Source organism: Sciurus carolinensis, chromosome 4 (genome assembly GCF_902686445.1).
Source record: "Sciurus carolinensis chromosome 4, mSciCar1.2, whole genome shotgun sequence".
In the NCBI taxonomy this organism is placed as follows: domain Eukaryota; kingdom Metazoa; phylum Chordata; class Mammalia; order Rodentia; family Sciuridae; genus Sciurus; species Sciurus carolinensis.
In genome coordinates this window covers 31,811,346-31,829,214 of record NC_062216.1, presented here as the reverse complement: position 1 = coordinate 31,829,214, position 17,869 = coordinate 31,811,346, and positions in this window count along the sequence as shown.

Genomic DNA, 17,869 nt, shown 5'->3' with positions numbered 1-17,869 from the left:
TAGTAACAAAAAAATAAAGATCATTAAGTGGATAATGTGTGATTCATTAACATGACCTCTAAATACCAAGAATAAAATACATGTTCTTTAATTCCTATTTATAAAGGTCATATTTAAGTTTCTCTGAGTGTTCTATTAGCTATGTCCATTAATGATTTATTTTCTAAGGTAATATATTTTAAGATTGTTTTCCTGGTAGATTAATATAAAAACATAAGTTTTATAATGTGTCAACATGATTAACACAAACAAAATGATGTTCGATACTTCATAAACAACAAGCATAAATGGCTGTTATTTATTAACAGTGATACCATGAGGTAACAAATATTTTCTAGTAGATATGTCCTAGAAAAATAAAATCAATAAATTTACCTATAGCATCATGATCTTATTCCATTAATTTCAGTTTTAGTAGCAAAATGTGGCAGACCTCTTTGGGATTTTTTTTTTTTTCCTCTGAATCTTTGTACTTCATCGCAATCCATAAAATGGCAAGAATGTAACTGCTTACAACTCTTTCTCAAACATGTATATAGTCTTCCATTCTGTGAATCAACATTGCCATTTTCCATTCCTGGTAGTAAGAAAAATGTCAGTTTACTTCTAAATCTATAAATTCCACTCCGAAGGCACTACAAAAACTAATGCATTATTTTCCACAAATCTTACTTGTTTCCCAATATAGATTTTATATGTAAGCAGCCTTTGTGGCTTTCTATTTTACAGTGATTATTATGAGGTGATAAATTTTTTCATCTAAGAAGAGTTTAACCATTCTGAATATCCCATTTCTTTCTAGTCAAATAAATAAATCAAAAGGTTATAATACAAAGTTTGGTCTAAAGGTATAGCACCATGAAAAACAAAATTGAACACCTGTGAGGTTTTTCTCCCTACGTGAAGTCTGTTTTCATTTTTCTCTATATTTTTAAAAGTCCTTTCACAGTCAATGCATCCTCTAATTGTATTTATGATCGCCTACTGAAAATGTAATAAAGTTTAAACTATATATATATATACACACACACACATATGTACATACATATATCTTTACATCATTTTAACTACTTCTTTCCTTTTTATCTCTCTCTGTACTTTGTACACATTTTTTTCCTAATAATCCTACACTCTACTAAACTTTCTTATACATGTGTCTCTGTCCATTAGAGATCAAATCAAAGGGATCTGCATATCTTATTTATCATTTTGTTCCAATTATCTTTTATAACTGGAGTTATCTAAAAAATGTCACAGCATAGTTACCTAAGAAATCTTAGTTAATTCAAGTGAAATATTCCTTAGAAAAACTGACACCTGGTGCTAATATATCTGGATGTGCACAAAACATGATATTCTGACTTTACATATTTCTGAAATTCACCTTCTCCTTAATTAGCTTTACTCCAAGGCAGTCCTAACCTCTGTTTTGGGAAGACAACAATGAGCAACTTCAAGGAAAATTCCCACTAACTCTGCAACTCAGGATGGTAGACACATGCTCATCTCCGAAAAGTTCCCATAACTCCTATTAATCTCTTAATCTTCGGGGGGTACATGCTCATATCCATAATGTAATATTATATATGTATATAAAGTATACATATATACATATATATATACACACACACACCCTCAAAAATGTCTTTTTTATTTGGGCAGAAATACAAATGCAAAATAGTTTTAAAAGACTACTGAATACTTGAGGCTACAAAAAGAAAAAGAAAAACTTCATAAAATCATTCTTAAATGTATATATATATATATATATATACACACATTATAAATAAACATTGCAATCATATATCACTCAAAATGTACAAAGTTGTTAGAAACCAATTATAAAAATGTTTGTGACCAAACCAAACATATATACAGGAATTCTAATTAAAGTAGAAAAGAATGATGCATTCATTGTACTTAAGAGGCTGTTCCAATAAGATGTCAAGTTGATCATAATAAAGTAAAAAACAATAAAGGCGACAATTGAGTAGAGATGATTCTTTCAAGACTTGATTTTCCCTTTAAGTCATATAGACTATCTTAGAATTCACAGAAGTGAATTAATTTAACAAACGTTTTCAGCTTATAGAGACATCTACTCGTAGCATTAAACCCTATTCTATTTACAATAAAGCTTTTCTGACCTGTCATCCACAATCGTTGTTTTCCCCAGAAGTGTTTAATTCGAAATGACTTTGCATTTCTCCTTACTTAAAGACATACGTGAACGTTTGTTTTTTGTAATGCTCCCTATCCCCCTTCTTACAATCTTAATAGAAGTCTTAGTTTCTTCTAAATTCCCAGTATTTAAATTTCTAAGGTTTAAAGGAAAATAATGCCTTAATTATGCAGTATTCAGTTGTGATTTATGTCTTTAATATTTTCTGTAAATAATCCATATGCTCAAGTCAGAAATTTTTGCAGTGAAATAAATTTTAAAAATATTATTTGTTTAAGTTGCTGGAACAAATTTAAATCAGGGACAAAGAATGTTTTATTGATTGGTGTTTCCATTCCTGCTAAGTGGATCACTTATTTGTCTCTTGAAACCTCACAACATTCCAATAAATATTCAAGGAAGACTCAGTAGCAGGTTGTTTCATAAACAAGAGAATATAGACAAGGTTTGATGTGTACTACCTGTCTTTGGCAGGCAGTTTAAAGTACAACTTAAAATGTATGGAAAGACCTTGCCCAAGGCTACAGATACAAATGATTGCCTATGCAGAGAAATACTTTTTAATCAGTAGATTATCCAACAAGATGGTAAAATTCTTGCTTGTTCAGCAGTTTGATAAATCATTCCTGTAGGTTATTCTATTTGCAAATACTAAAAATGTCTTTCTGATTTCCTCCTGGCACTGCCTCATTTCTTTTAACCCTTAGAAGTCTATGGGAAATGCATCTTTCACTAAAATAAATTGTAAATCTCTTAAGTGTTGTTTTCTAATTTGGCATAATAGTAGAAAAGGAGACAGCAAAATTCAAAGTTCAGTTCTTACATTTTACACTTGATAATGTTATATTCTAAGACATCAACTCTTTAGTGAAATTCTTTAACTACAACAGACTGAAAAAAAATGTTACAAACAAAACGTTTCATATCTGAAAGATTCTGCTATGAATGACTTTTGATATTATTCTATTGATTAAACATGTTAGCTTCATTTATCCAGGAGAGAATTATTAAAGTATTTTGAATATTTTATTTAACAACTTAAATGATTTCTATTTTGGGAAGCAATTTTTGTTTGTTGAGAAGAAAAAAGAAAACTATAGGACGAATTTCAGTTCTAACAATCAAAAATTTTGTTGCAATCAATAATTATCAAGCAAAATTTCAAGAAGAATCATTACATCTTTCAATCAACCTGTGATGGGCTGACAGATCTGACTCCATGAGAATGTTATAGTCCAGACTCTAAGGGAAATGACTAAACAGACTCCATTTTGCTCTGAGACTCCATGTTACATAGGAAATAAGCTTCTCCCATGGGAACACTCCGCCTCTGTACCCATCATCAGTTACTTAGTGTGACATGTTTAACAATACAGAATGACAATTCCTATGTAAACAAAAATTGCTCTTTTGATTACTATTGCTCCTAAACAATGTACCATGTGAACGGTGATTGTGTGGATGTTGGTAACTATTCTTTAGTTTGTTACTAAGTAAGGGTCATTTTGACCCACTTCCCCCTCTGTTGATGATCTCACAATATTAATTTGTAATTTCAAATCATAGCAACATACACTTATGATTGATGTGATTTTTGGTGTAAGAACCCCTACAACCCTGTGGTCACGGCTGTTCTCCCAACAGCCATATTTGGGTGCATTGTGTGAGACAGTCAGCCGGCTGGCTTAATAAAGACTCTCAAATTTGGACTTCAAAGTGGTGACCAGTCTGTTCTTAAGTTGTGCCCCATAATGAACCATACAGTGAACTCATCATGTTTTTAGTAGTATCACTGGATTTTTTCGATAATTTTTTCAGTTTCAAAAATAGCAAAACACAAGTGATATATTAATATCTGCTTGGACTTTCTGGGAATGCCAACATAAATTAATTTAATTTAAATATAATCTCCTCCAAAATATGTCACTTTGGCATGAAGGTTACTTTGAACTAAAGGCACTTAAAAAAAGGAGTGGGTGCAAGAAAAGCATTCTAATCTCCTTCCCTCCCAAAGCAGGAAATAAAAACTCCCACCTGAGAGGTGCCCTCCTTTTACCAGGATAAAAGACTTTTTGTTGGCTATCACAGTCAAGAGAGAATTATATACAAACAGACTTTGTCAAAAATAACTTATTTTCACCTCCCTGCACAATTTCTTTTCCTCAGTTGACTCTCTTTGTTCTAGATGCTGTAAAGTCATTTAAGTTTTGCTACTTTTCTGGTTCTTTATTTTATTATAAGGGACTCATGTTGCATAAAATGTACATAAAATTCATATGCTTTTCTCCCATGAATCTATCTTCTGCTAATTAAATTCTCAGGTTCAACTGGAAACCTAAAAACGTAGACATAAAAAGTTTTGACTCCTCTACTGTACAAAATGAGGAAGTAAATAAAATAAAGAACATAAATCATCATTAATGCAACTTACAAAAGTATCTGAGTGAGAAAGTATAAAGGTAAGAAGGAAAACTAAACATTTTTCTGAAAAGAATCGACAAATTTAAAAAAATGTGTACATAAAATGAGTACAAAAGCAAAATAAAGATGTATATTGAAAGGTAAAAAAATATTAATAGGACATGATTAAGCAAGAGAAAATGAATCACTGTTAATCACTGGGTTCTAATTATCTTTTTACTCAAACTTACTTGCCCATTTTCTCAGTTCTATAACCACAAAATCAAAATGGAATCTATCAAATTCAAATATTAAACTGTTTCTGAACTAATCATCATTGTTCCATTTAGCATTTCAGATATCTGCACATATTAAATAATCCTATTTAGAAACACACTCTCCCCCCCAAAATACCCCAAATAATCTTATAACTTTAGCTGAAAGATTTAAATTCTTACAAGCACAGCATCCTTTGACACAGGTTGGCTGAGATGTCTAAAGCCTAAGGTACCTTAACGTTTTTCTCCATCTGGTTTGTTTATAAGTAGACCATGCCCATTCCACAGAGATTACAAAGTTAAGGGTAGAAGCTGTCAGATTCAAGATGGGGCCACCTGTGTCAAACTTTGGCCATTGAAGCCAAGGAAAAGTCACAAAAAGAGAGTTCTTGCACATCATTTACCTGACAGCAGGAATTATCAAAGATAAATTTTCCAAACCATAGTTGGTTATCTGAGTCACAAGAAACAGCTAGCAGCCCAAGGGCAACCAGGCCTTTACACCTATGTCTGAGACAGTCTTTCAAGGTCAATCCAAACAAACAGCCTGCTTTGACTTTAAAACTAGTCGGACCTGGTAACTATCCATTTGTCACTCAGGCCTCACCAGTTTTGCACAATGACATAAATGCCAATGAACTTTTTTCAAAAAACCTTAGTGGTTTTTCTTTCTCCAGTGAAACACCTAGCTTTATTCATTCCTCAAACGGACCAGAGGCCACCCTGACCTGTGCATGTATGTCCCTGATGATAATCCTTCTCTTTGCTTATTCTCAAATAAAACCTTTTACATGGAAAGTCACCACACTATTTTATTTCACTTTGACATAAGCAACGTAAGAGTTCCACAAGCGACACCACCAACCCATGTGCACTTAGACTATTTTTGCTATCTGGTGCCCTGGTAGATACTAGGGCACTCATTGTTTTAGTCAGCTTTTTCACTGCTGCTAAAAGACCCAACGATAACAATTTGAGAACATGAAAAGTTTTTTTGAGGGCTCACGTTTCAGAGGTCTCAGTCCACGGACAACAAGGCTTCATTCCTGGGGCTCTAGGTGAGGTAGAACATCAAGGCGGAGGAAGAGCATGTCAGAGGCAAGCAGAGAGAGACTCCAGCGGCCAGATACAAAACTTAGACTCCCCAAGGACACGCCCCCAGGGACACACCTCCTCCAGCCACACTTTACACTCCTTCAGAAGTTTAATCCACTGATTGGATTAAGTCTCTTTAAATCCAATCATTTCTCCTCTAAACCTTGCCTTGTCTCATACATGAGCTTTTGGGGGTCATCTTACATCCAAACCATAACACTCACCATGACTCCAGGGATCAGGATTAATCAGAGAAGTTGTGGTTTAGAAAGTGTTCTGTAATCGAAATCTAAAGAATTAGAGGCAGTATTCAGGGACAGCTGAGGAAGAGGATAGCTTTAGAGGAGGGACTAGGAACAACTGAGAGAGGAATTAGTTTTGGAGGAGGGACAGGGATGTATCATGACTCAGAAGCGAATATAGAGGATTTGGGGGTAGGAGGAGCTGGATTGTGGGTTGAAATTGCAGTAGTGGTAGCAGTTTAGAAACAGCATAGCTTTGTACAGTGTGAAACTTAAATGTGGGCAGGGCGAGAGAAGGACTGATCGGAATTTTGGAAGCTATAGGAAATTACCAGAGAGATTTTAAATGGATAGCAACATAACAGTGCATATTTTAGGATAAGGACTGCAAAACAGTTAGGTTGGGCTAAGAATGGCTTTATTCAGTGCACAGGGGTAATTCGGATAAGTTAGAAGAATGCAGCAGCAGCAGACAGATTAAAGAAATGTTTAAAGGATAATATTGACAGAACACACATCCTCCACTAGCTACCAATGTCTTTGGATGTGGTCTGCATTATTTAACAGTTCTAATTCTGATCCTAATAATTGATCTATTAGCTACTAATATTAAAGCATGATGAAATAGAGTATTTCTTTTAAGAAAAACACATTCTCAATTTTCTGTGAAGCATTCTTGTTTTTCTCTGAACACAGTTTTCAGATCTGAATTCATACCAAGACTGTTTTTCTTTGCATCAATTAGAAGTTCTTAGACACAGTTCCATAATTTGCCCTTCTTTATGACATTTGCCCTTCTTTTTGAACAATAGACTAGAATACTGTGTTTATGGTTTCTGCCTGGCTTATGTGGGTAATGGCTACCAAGCAAATGGAACCAAGTACTTTAATTGTTCATAAACCACGTTCAGAGCCAGAGTTATTCACTCTTGTTAAAGCAACACTAGTTAAAAAAAAAAAAAAAGGAAGAATAAATATTCTTCTGAGGAAGAATAAAGTTGTTGAAAGACCTAGCATTCTTCAAGATTGTAATAACACAAAATTTATATTGCTGGGTGGTTTAGGTTCTCTAGAAACTAGATGGTTGTTTAGTTTCATTGCCAGGATAGCAGTGCACTCGAGAAAGAAGGAGCTATACACTACGGGGAATCTGTGTAATGGATAACTATCCTATTCTGCCTTTATAGCAAACCTGTGAAACCTCATTCACATTTGAAACTTGAGGAAATGGAGTTATAGGAGAAAACACTTTCAACGGTATGAAATTAATATGTATAAAAAGGAAAGCTATGATGCATGATGTAATTAAAAATTAAACTTTAATAAAGAGATCTCTAAATCTAGTTTGATAATTCCTATCAATGCTGTAAGACGATTTAAGATGTGTTGCATTAGTTTATTTTTTATCCAAATGGCTAGCTCTTCTTTTTCAAATTCTGCTTCAGTTATCATGTCCCTTATGCCTCTTATTTCCTGATATATAACATAATGTTGTCTTTTAAAATGTATGTACATATTTAGTAGAATCGTAAAAGCATGTACAGCAAAAAAAGACAAAGGCACTCACAATGTCAGTACTCAAAATAACCCTACAGGGTATATTTATATTAATAGTTTTGTGTATAATATGTAAATATTTAGGGTTTTTAGAATTTTTAACTTTGCTTTTGTTTTTTGAGATAGAATCATGAATTAGATACTACTAACTTATAGCATTTTTTTCTTCCAACATTGTATTGTGAAGTTTTTTTAGGTAGCAGAAGTATATATTTACATGATTATTTAGTAGCTATATGGTTCACTCACATGATATATTAATATTTATCTTATTCAGGTTTGTTATTATCTTTATGTAAATATATATTATTTTACCACAGAGTCTTTTTAAAAATGCCAGACTCAGGGAAGAAATAAGTCAATCTTCTTTGGAAGAGCAATTATCATCATTAGTAACCAGGTTACCAAACTCAAATATTCGAATTCAATAACAGCAGTCAGTTATCCTCAGTAGACTGACACTGAAAACACAGACATTTTTCCTGTCAGATTTTACTGTTGGGGAAAAATTTTACTTTCTTCTTTTATTTAATAAACCACTACGTAGTCTTCAAGACCAATTTCTAATGTCCATTTTCTTGGCCTAGCTTTCTTTACTTTTCTGGGAGGTGGGGATTCATTATTTCTTTCTAAATTTAAACAAATACATCCTCCATTGCAGGCTCTATCATTCTGCCTTGTTAGTTTATTCCACAAGATGGTTTATTTCTTTAATTTAGGAACCATTTTTTTATTTTGTTTCATTCATAAAATCCCTACATTGCTTGGCACAGAACCATATGCACATATGAAGAGTAAGGATCCACATAGGTTTGATATTCAACTGTTACACTTGTTGAGTGGTCAAAGTATTAAAATATTTAAATTTTTAAAAATTATTTTATTTTATTTGTTCTAATTAGTTGTAAATGAGAGTAGAATGCATTTATACATTGATAGATCATACATAAATGGAGTGTAATCTCTTATTTTTCTCATTATATGTATTGCAGGATCACATTGGTCATGCAGTCATACATGTACATAAGGTAATAATGTCTGTTTCACTGTACTATCATTCCTTCTTCCATACCCCTTTCCCTCCCTTCACTCCTCTCTACCTATCTAAGTAACTTTATTCTTCCCTATCCCCCCTCTTATTGGGAATTAGCATCGGCATGTCAGAAAAAACATTAGGCCTTTGGTCAGCTGCAGATGCTCTCAGTTTTCAAGTGTTCGTTACCTTTGCTTCTCCCTGAGAATTCTTCCTTGGAAACTCTAAAACTTCCACATGATTCAGAAAGTAAATACTTAATATGTAGTACAGAAATAACATCTTTAGGAACCACCTGATCTAGTACATGCCATTTTCTCTTCTCACGTTTTTGTGATTCTTCAAGGTGACAAATTTAAAAAATTTCTGCTCACACCTGCGTCACATTACTTATCTTGGTGAACCATACTGCATTGACCAGTAGTAATAATACAAGTCAGTCTTAGAGCTTTTAGAAGATATACCCAGTGAGGTTTGTCATGGCTGTGGTAGTAGTTTTGATTTTATTTATAATTTTGTTTACTTTAAGAAAACTCACAAAATCAATAATATTGAAAAATAAAGTCAACTTTTATTTCTCCCTATGTCAATTACTGAGTGCTACTTAACAAGTAATTGCTTGTTACTTCTATGCCTACCAAATACTAAGAAAATTTTATAAAGGTTACCTGATCTGTGTCGGATAACGTTGGAGCAAAAGGAACTTTCCAACTCTGTCCTCTGAATATTTGTAAATTATGCCTGCTGTAATAAACTGACACTAGGCTAATTAGAAAGGCATGCATTTTTATCACATGCCTGGGGAATCTTGGAAAGTGAATACACAATAATTCAAAAAACTTAGAGTTTTATATACCAAGGGAGAAGGAGTGTATGGAGGGTATAGATTAGAGAAAGAGGACAGGGTTTTTAAAGGAGATGAATCAGCCCAAAAAAAACAAGAGCCTGAGACAAAGTTCATTTGGTCTCTGGATATAACCTCAACTCTAGTCTTTCTTCTGTCAGTTAATCTTCCCTGTGGGAAGAAATTATAGGAAGGGGTTCAAGATAATAGCATTCATTCAGGAGAACAGAAAGCAGAACTTCATTTTGTCAGATAAGGAACTTAAGAGAAAACTTCCGCCTGAGCTTTTGGGGGAGAAAACAGGTTAGAGAGACAGAATTCTGGACAGCAAGACTATGGTTCCTAGAATTCTTTTTTTAGTTCAAAATTCTCAGAATTTAAAAGTGCCATACTTTGGGGTGTCATCTTCTAAGCCCCGACACTAGTGTCTTTACAATGAGCAAATGGAGTTCAAGGCATAGTGAGAATGACGTCCTTTTGACCTGCTAACCTGATGAGTGTAGTGTGTAATAGGTAACTTTGAGCTAGGGAGAAAGCACATTTATACCTAAGAACCTTTTTAGACCACCAGGCACCACTGAGATCTTTTCTGTATTGAGGCTCTTAAATTTTTTCTCTTAATTAACATAACACAACTATCACCATTTTTTTTTATTATTCCCTGACATTGAAAATAATTTTGAGAATCAATTGTGTATTGAAATAAGAAGTATATTCTATCTTACAAAAGGTTTAACCATATTACAGACTAGTTTTAGCTCATCAGAGTTTTTGAAGATTGTCACAGTTATTCTGGTATACAGTATTTTTTAAAGCAGTAAAACACAAGTATCTTTTCAAGGTAATAAAAAGTTTTCATTAATGAATTTGAAATCAGGATTTTCTATATTTTTCAGGCATAGTACTTTATTCCAACTTGCAAATTCAAATGAGACAAGAGTACAATCCTTTAGAATACATTTTAACACTATTTACTTCTTTTTATCTTTGAAGATATTTTCTTATGATGTAAGGTTACTGATGAAATTAAATATCATTTTCATGTTTATTAATAGGTTGTAAACCAAAATCAGTTTGGTCCAGTAGTTTTATTTCTAGAGGTTTTTAAAATAGTGTCATGAAAAATGAAAAGGAAAATGATATGAAATTTCAAACTGAGAAAAGGGGGAATAGACTGGGGAGGACAGGATACCAGGAGACTAATCCCCAGACCATCTTCCAGTTTGGCTAACGGACATCTTCTAGGTTAAATTCTTTCACCACTCTGCCTTTCATTCTTGGAGGACTACATCCATTATCTTAGAATTTGACTCCTTTTTCTCAAAGATGATTTGCTTTGACCACGATCTCATTCCCCACTTATCTTTCCTAGAATCAATTTCTTCAGGTATTGAATAGAGATTTTTTTCAGATGTAGCATTTGACCATAGAATGTTGATGAAATAATAATTATACCTAACTTTTTAATATCAGCACAAATGCTAGTATTTCAATATTATTGGTAGCAAATTCTGCAAAGAGGAATATTGGATTTTGCTCACAAAGGAGTTAAAAACTTACCACACTGGCATATTGAATAAGTTAAAGGCCCTTCAAAAATAGAAGTACAGGAAAATCTCTCTGACCTTCATGTAGTTTCTTAAAAGTTAGAGAAAAAATTCATGTTGATAAGATCCTCCTTGTATTAGGGGAAAAAGTCTTATCATAAAGAATGGAAAATTGAGACCAATAGAATTCTATACAAACAAACCTTGTTAAACTAACAGGTATCTTACTAATCACATCTCCCAACAGTTAACTAACCTACACCAATTGCTTTGCCTTGTGAAGTTTTCGCAGTTTGTTATTCTTTGTCCAATTTAGTATATAAGTTACTGAATTTAACTGCTTATTTAATGTCTTTATTTCCTTAGTAGGGTTCCTGTGCCACATAAAATTTTATTGTATAAATTTGCATGCTTCTGTATAGAGGGAAAGGAGGGATGGGAGGGTTGGGGGGGAAGGAAAATATAACAGAATGAATCAAACGCCATTACCCTATGTAAATGTATGATTACACAAATGGTATGCCTTTACCTCATGTACAAACAGAGAAACAAGATGTACCCCATTTGTTTACAATACAAAAAATTTGCATGCTTCTCATCTAATAATTTCTTTATATTAATTTCATTTTTAGACCCAAGCCAAGACCCTGAGAGGATAGAAGTGGTATTATACTTACTACTTTTTTTGTATTTCTTTAATTCCTGATGACTTCCTATCTCCAAATGGCTTACTCAAAGTAGTTTTCCTTTTTTTTCAAATTATTATGTATTTAAGATACTTGATTATTCAAAACAAATAAAAATTATTATCCATGAATCTTAATGACTTAGAATTATCTAAGACTGATAATATTTATGTTTGCCAGGAATACTCAAATATCTAGAAAGTGATAGCTAAGACTACTGATATTTATTCTGTAGATTCTCCTGTTGTACACATGAAATATCAACTAACTTCATAGTAATAACAAGATCACCAGTTTCCAGGTAGAAGTTTTCCAAAGAAAAGTGTGGTAAGTATGGACACTCTATGCATCACAATAAAATAATGATGTTGCATAGTTCTACTTGATGAAGACATCATTATTTTCATTTCAACTATTAAACACTACTTGCTTCCTAACAGCAAGGTGCAAATCATATCAGTAGTGTACAGTTTATAGATAATAATTATATAAGTAACTTGAATGGATCAGGCTTTGTCATTGTTCCTGATCATTTCTATTTGAAATGCAACATACTTATGAAAATTAATGATAGAGAATTCAAATGAAAAATTGCCATTTTTATAACAAAAGTTTTTGCAGAAAAAAATTAGAATTGATGCTTAAGTTTCCATCTATTGTATGCATAGATGTTTATATTTTATTGTTGAACAATACTCTTCAAGAACTTGATAGGTGGATCACAACTTCAAAGATATGATTTTAAAAATCCCTCTTTGTAGAGTTAAAGTCTATTTTTAACAGCACCCAAAGTTTAAAAAGCTATCTTCTGATTATTCATCCTGAGATTGAAATTCTACAAAATTATTTCATTGTGTAATATAATCTGTGGTTCCAGTTTCAGTGCCTATTTATATATATATATATATATATACATATATATATATATATATATATCTTTTTGTTTAATGAAGCAATTTTGTAAGTTGTACTTTTCATTTTATTTTTATGAACTAAAGGGGAAAGAAACTATTTTAATCTACTTTCAAAAAATACCCAAATTAAAATTTGCATTTACCAGTTCACTGTGTTGGTAATAATCAGCCAAATGAAATGGTAAAACAAGAAAATGCATCTTTTATAGTTGGATAAACCCATCAATAGAAACAAAAAAAAAGGCTGCTTCTCTTTTTTAATATACTGAAGAAAGCATCTGTCTTACTACAAACAATATACTTCACCAACCATTTAAGAATTTATTTCATTGTCATGATTTAGTTACTTGAAAAACAGCTTTTACCAGCTTGCAAGTTACTTATTGTTCTTATTACAGGAGTTTTTTATGTGGAAACCAATGGACTGCAGTAGGGAGTCATTTTACAAGGTTGAAGCTCTCCAACTGGTGCTTTCCTCACTGTTTCTTTAGTACTTAAATATCTACATAAATTCTGTTAAGAGAACTGAGAGCTTGGTAAAAATCCTCTTAACATACACAAAGTAGAAAAGAGACAAAATTTAAAATCAAAGAACATGACATTGTTGAATTTCAGTGGAAAACTAATCTAATTGCATGAATTAAAGAGAGTGGAAAGTTTATTCAGCATGTGGCAAAAAGAATAAAGAAAATAGTTATGTTACAAAAAGAATATAGTAGTTTGAATCAAAGTACTTTCTCTAAACTCTTCCTTAATTGTAGATATTTTGTCGACACTAAGTGAAAAGTTATCAGTTCAACCAAGTGGACATTCATACAACAAAATTTTATATCTTTCCAGTCAGGAAAAGATGATTTTATAAGATTTTACGGTATATTTCAATAAATAGACAAGTTAGAAACTCAGAGAGGACTTTCAAGATATAATATTTAGCTACATTCTGCAGAATAACCAAGTGGTTTACTTGGATGATTGGACAGGAAAATATATGGAATACTAATTATGGGAATGAGTATGAAAGATTATTTAAAATATGAAACAATTAGTGTATGGTAGAGAGCTATTGACAAGAACAAAGTAGGGTAAAGTTTAAGGGATGAGTAATTTAAATGTAAATCGCCTGGCATCTAAGTCTTATAAGGACTTAAATATTTAATTATGTAGGAAATCATAAAATAGTAAATTATCTTGTTAAAAGAACAGAACAATAGACCAAATTAAAATTTAGTTACTTAAAACAAGAATCATTTTATTTGCTCAAAATCCTACAATCCAATAACCTATGCTAGACCTACTGTATGTTTTTGGTTTTCTTTTTCTTGTGGTTTTTGCCTGAGGTCACTTACATGGCTCTTGTTATGTCTCTGCTGGTGCATAAACTGGATGATCCACTCCCCTTCCTGTCTATAGTTCCTCAGCAGGGTTCTATCTGCTAAGTTACCACACATGACGGTTTTTCCAAATGCTTGTACATAACACAAATAGTCCTTTATCTGGACTTCAACAAGTCCCTATTCCAGACTTCAGTACGGTTTTGAACACATACAAGGTTGAGCAAGCAGCAAACATTTGTCACCAATCCCAAAGCCAATGCCAGAATTTTTGTATTCCTTAGGGTAACATCCATTTTTGAGCACCAATTACTGTATCACTTATGTATTTGTGGATAAAAACCAAACTTGGTGCTTTAAAACCATAACTATTTTACTTGTTCACAATTATGGGTGATAGAAATTTGTCTTTGGCTTACCCTGGTCATTCTTTTGGTAGTCTTACTGAGGATAATTTGTGTCATTTGCACAAGACTGTGTCTCAGTTGTAGACTTATAGTTAGAAGTATGACTTATACTACGTCAGTGTGTCTCTGCTCCATTTGAAGCAGAGACAGAGCAGTGTGTTTCTGCCTCAGTACTTCTATCTGGGCTCCTTCATCCAGTAGCATTGTGTTCTAAGACAGCAAAAGAAGACGCTGAAACGCTCCCAAACTTAGAAAATGTACAACAGAGCTTCAGTTACATCCTTTTAATTAAAACAATTCACAATGTCAAACCAGATTCCAGAAATGGGAAAAAAGAGCATTAATTAGAAGTGTCGAAAAATCCCATTCCAAAGATGAAGAAAAGATGAGGGATTGATGCAAAATAAATGCAATAATTCACACAAAATTTATACACATAAAATTGTGAGCTAAGGTCGTGAAAATTTTAAAGGGAATGACAGCTTGGATGTTAAAAATATGCTAAGAAAAAATAATAGTTAATTGATTGAACTGACGGTGGAAGAGTATGACAAATTTCAAGAACTGGAAATGTTTGCATGGTGACACTATTAAAGCAAATTTAAATTGAGCAGGAAATGAAGTCTTTTTTTGAATGAAGATTTAAAAAATTTTTTAGGACATGAGGATTTTGAGGTGTGCATTCAGTCCAACTAGTATCATGCACTGGATAATTCTTTCTAGTACTCTTCAGATCAGACAGATAAGTAAGAATCAATCATCTAAAATCTCAGACTGTACAAGGGACACAGATATGTAATGTTATGGATTAACATGTATAAATGAGTTGAGAATTAGCAAAATGTATTCATATTTGGGGAATATTAAATAGTCAATCACGTGCAGAATGTAAATTTTATTGACACAAATGACATATCTCAATGTGATAAACTTACACAATCCAAGTTTAGGAGGACATTTTGTCCACTTCAAATTGTTAAAAAAATTCTTGAAACAAAGATTCATAAAAATTAGGTGTGTACATATATATGTGTGTATAAATGTGATAAACAATTATATATAAAATTAGTGTCGATTATATAAGCTAGCAGGTTAGGAAACATATTTCATAAAGAAAAAAGAAAGGAAATTCAATAATTTATTTAGCAACTGATTAGAAATTTTGTGAGATATTATACTTGTGATTCTACTATGCCTCATGTGACCTGACTTATCATGCTTTTTAAGCATTATAATTTTTTTTCAAGATGAAACAGAGAAGGGACAAGTGCACTCTGGATTGTCTGGTTTAGTCAGTAACAGAGCTGAAATTAGTGTGTTCAACTGAATACTCTGTATGAAATTCAGTAAATCACATTGGTGCTGTTTCCTGGTTCAGGACCATGGCTACTCACATTTCACATAATGTGATAATGAAAAGAATATATTTGGATATTTGTAACAATAAGCCTCTATTATGAATATCCAGTAAGAATTAGGTGTAACAAAGGTAAAGAGAAAAGCAGTCTATTGAAATACATATTTGAGCCCCAAAGTGTATATGGACATGGACATAAATTTTGAATAACTTAAATTACTGTATTGTATAAATACATTATAAAATGCTTGTGATCAGATTCCTTCTTTCCTGCACAATTCTGGTTTTAGCACTTATCTCTTGGTAGAAGCATAAACATCAAATGTTGTCTGATTAATTGAATCAATAAATTCATTGAAATTTTTGCCAAGTAGACAAAAAAATCTTTATAAGAAATCCTGACAACTTAGATCTAAAATATATAAGTAAATATACAGAATTACTGAAGATGAAACAAATGTTCCAATAATTAGCTTTTGACCTCAAAAAGAAACATGAGATTAGATGTTAAGTTCTGACCTTAAAGGTGTTAAAAGATTAGCAGGGTCCTAACTGAGCTCAGAAATTCTATTACTTTAAGTTTACCTTAAATTTTAGCATTTCGTATTTTCTTACATTATAAAGTATGATTATGTTCCATGGGAATGATCGATAACATGATCTGTCTTTATTAACTTTATAATTAAAAGAAGACACTGCATCACTGGCTCTGTTCCACCTAAACAAACCAACTCATTAATTTCATTGAGATTATGAACTGTGCACTCAGATGATTTGGTTCTATTTCCTTGCAAGTAGAGGTTGCATATTTTACCTGTAATCAAACTATAAAGGTCTTGCTTTATAAAGCTACTCTACAAATGTCTTAAATGAGAACTCATCAGGCTATCCCTAATGCCAGTCTTTTCCTTTTGCCTACTGTCAGTAAAAACTGTTTTCATGTATATATTATCATCATTGTGACACTATGAGAATCACAGTTAAGACAGTAGTGATGAACTCATATCAATGTGTAAAAGGACCCTCAAATTAGACAGGAATGGAGTGAAAAATCGACTCACACCTAAAATTAATACTGGAAAAAAAAATAAGAAACTAAATAGAGAAGTTTAGATTCCAAAATTAGCAATAAATAATAAAGAATGCTTTTCAAAACTGAAGTTCTTTAGAAGATAGTGTGCATTTGGGTGGATAGCAATATTCTCATTGAGAGGCAACTATGCAAGGATATGTTGGAGAAAACTTTTAGGTTCCACTCTTGTACCTCACCCATATTTCTTGAAACAGTGATTTTGTATCTTTGATTCTACAAGTTAAGGGCAAAAGAATAGACCACAAGACTCTGAAGAATAAAATCAGGGCAGCATCAATGATAAGGAAACATGAAAAGTGATGCAGGCTCTGCAGGTTCCTTAATCACTTCTCTAAACACATTGATATATTACATCATTCAAAGAAGAGAACTTCCTTTGAGTTCCCATTTTCTTTAAGAACAAGCTTGTCTGACCAACACAGAGGCAGAACTCTGCAGTTCAGGTAGGTGGGTCAACTTTGAATTGTGTCCTCTCTCCTTACCTCTAGCAGCTGATGTCTCCTTAAGTCTTACAGGCTCATCACCTTTAACCTGCAAACCAGATTATTAACCTTGAAGACCAGGGGAAGTACTAGACAGGTTGAATACACCAAACTCAGTAACTCTGGAACTTCCTGGGCAAGTGTGCAGGAATATGTCCTAACAGATAAATACTATTGAAGAATGGAATAAATCATAAGAAATTTCTTAATAAGGTAGGGTAGGAAGTAAGAAGTGAATATGTCACTTTGCTAGAAGGAGGTGCTATCATTTCTTTTAATCCCTCATAACAAATTACCACCAATGCAAAGCCTTAAAACAACACAAATTTATAATCTCACTGCTCTTTAGTTCAGAAGTCAGATCAGTTCAGCTGATTTCTTTGTCCTGGGTTTCATCAAGACATGAACCAGTTGCTTGCTT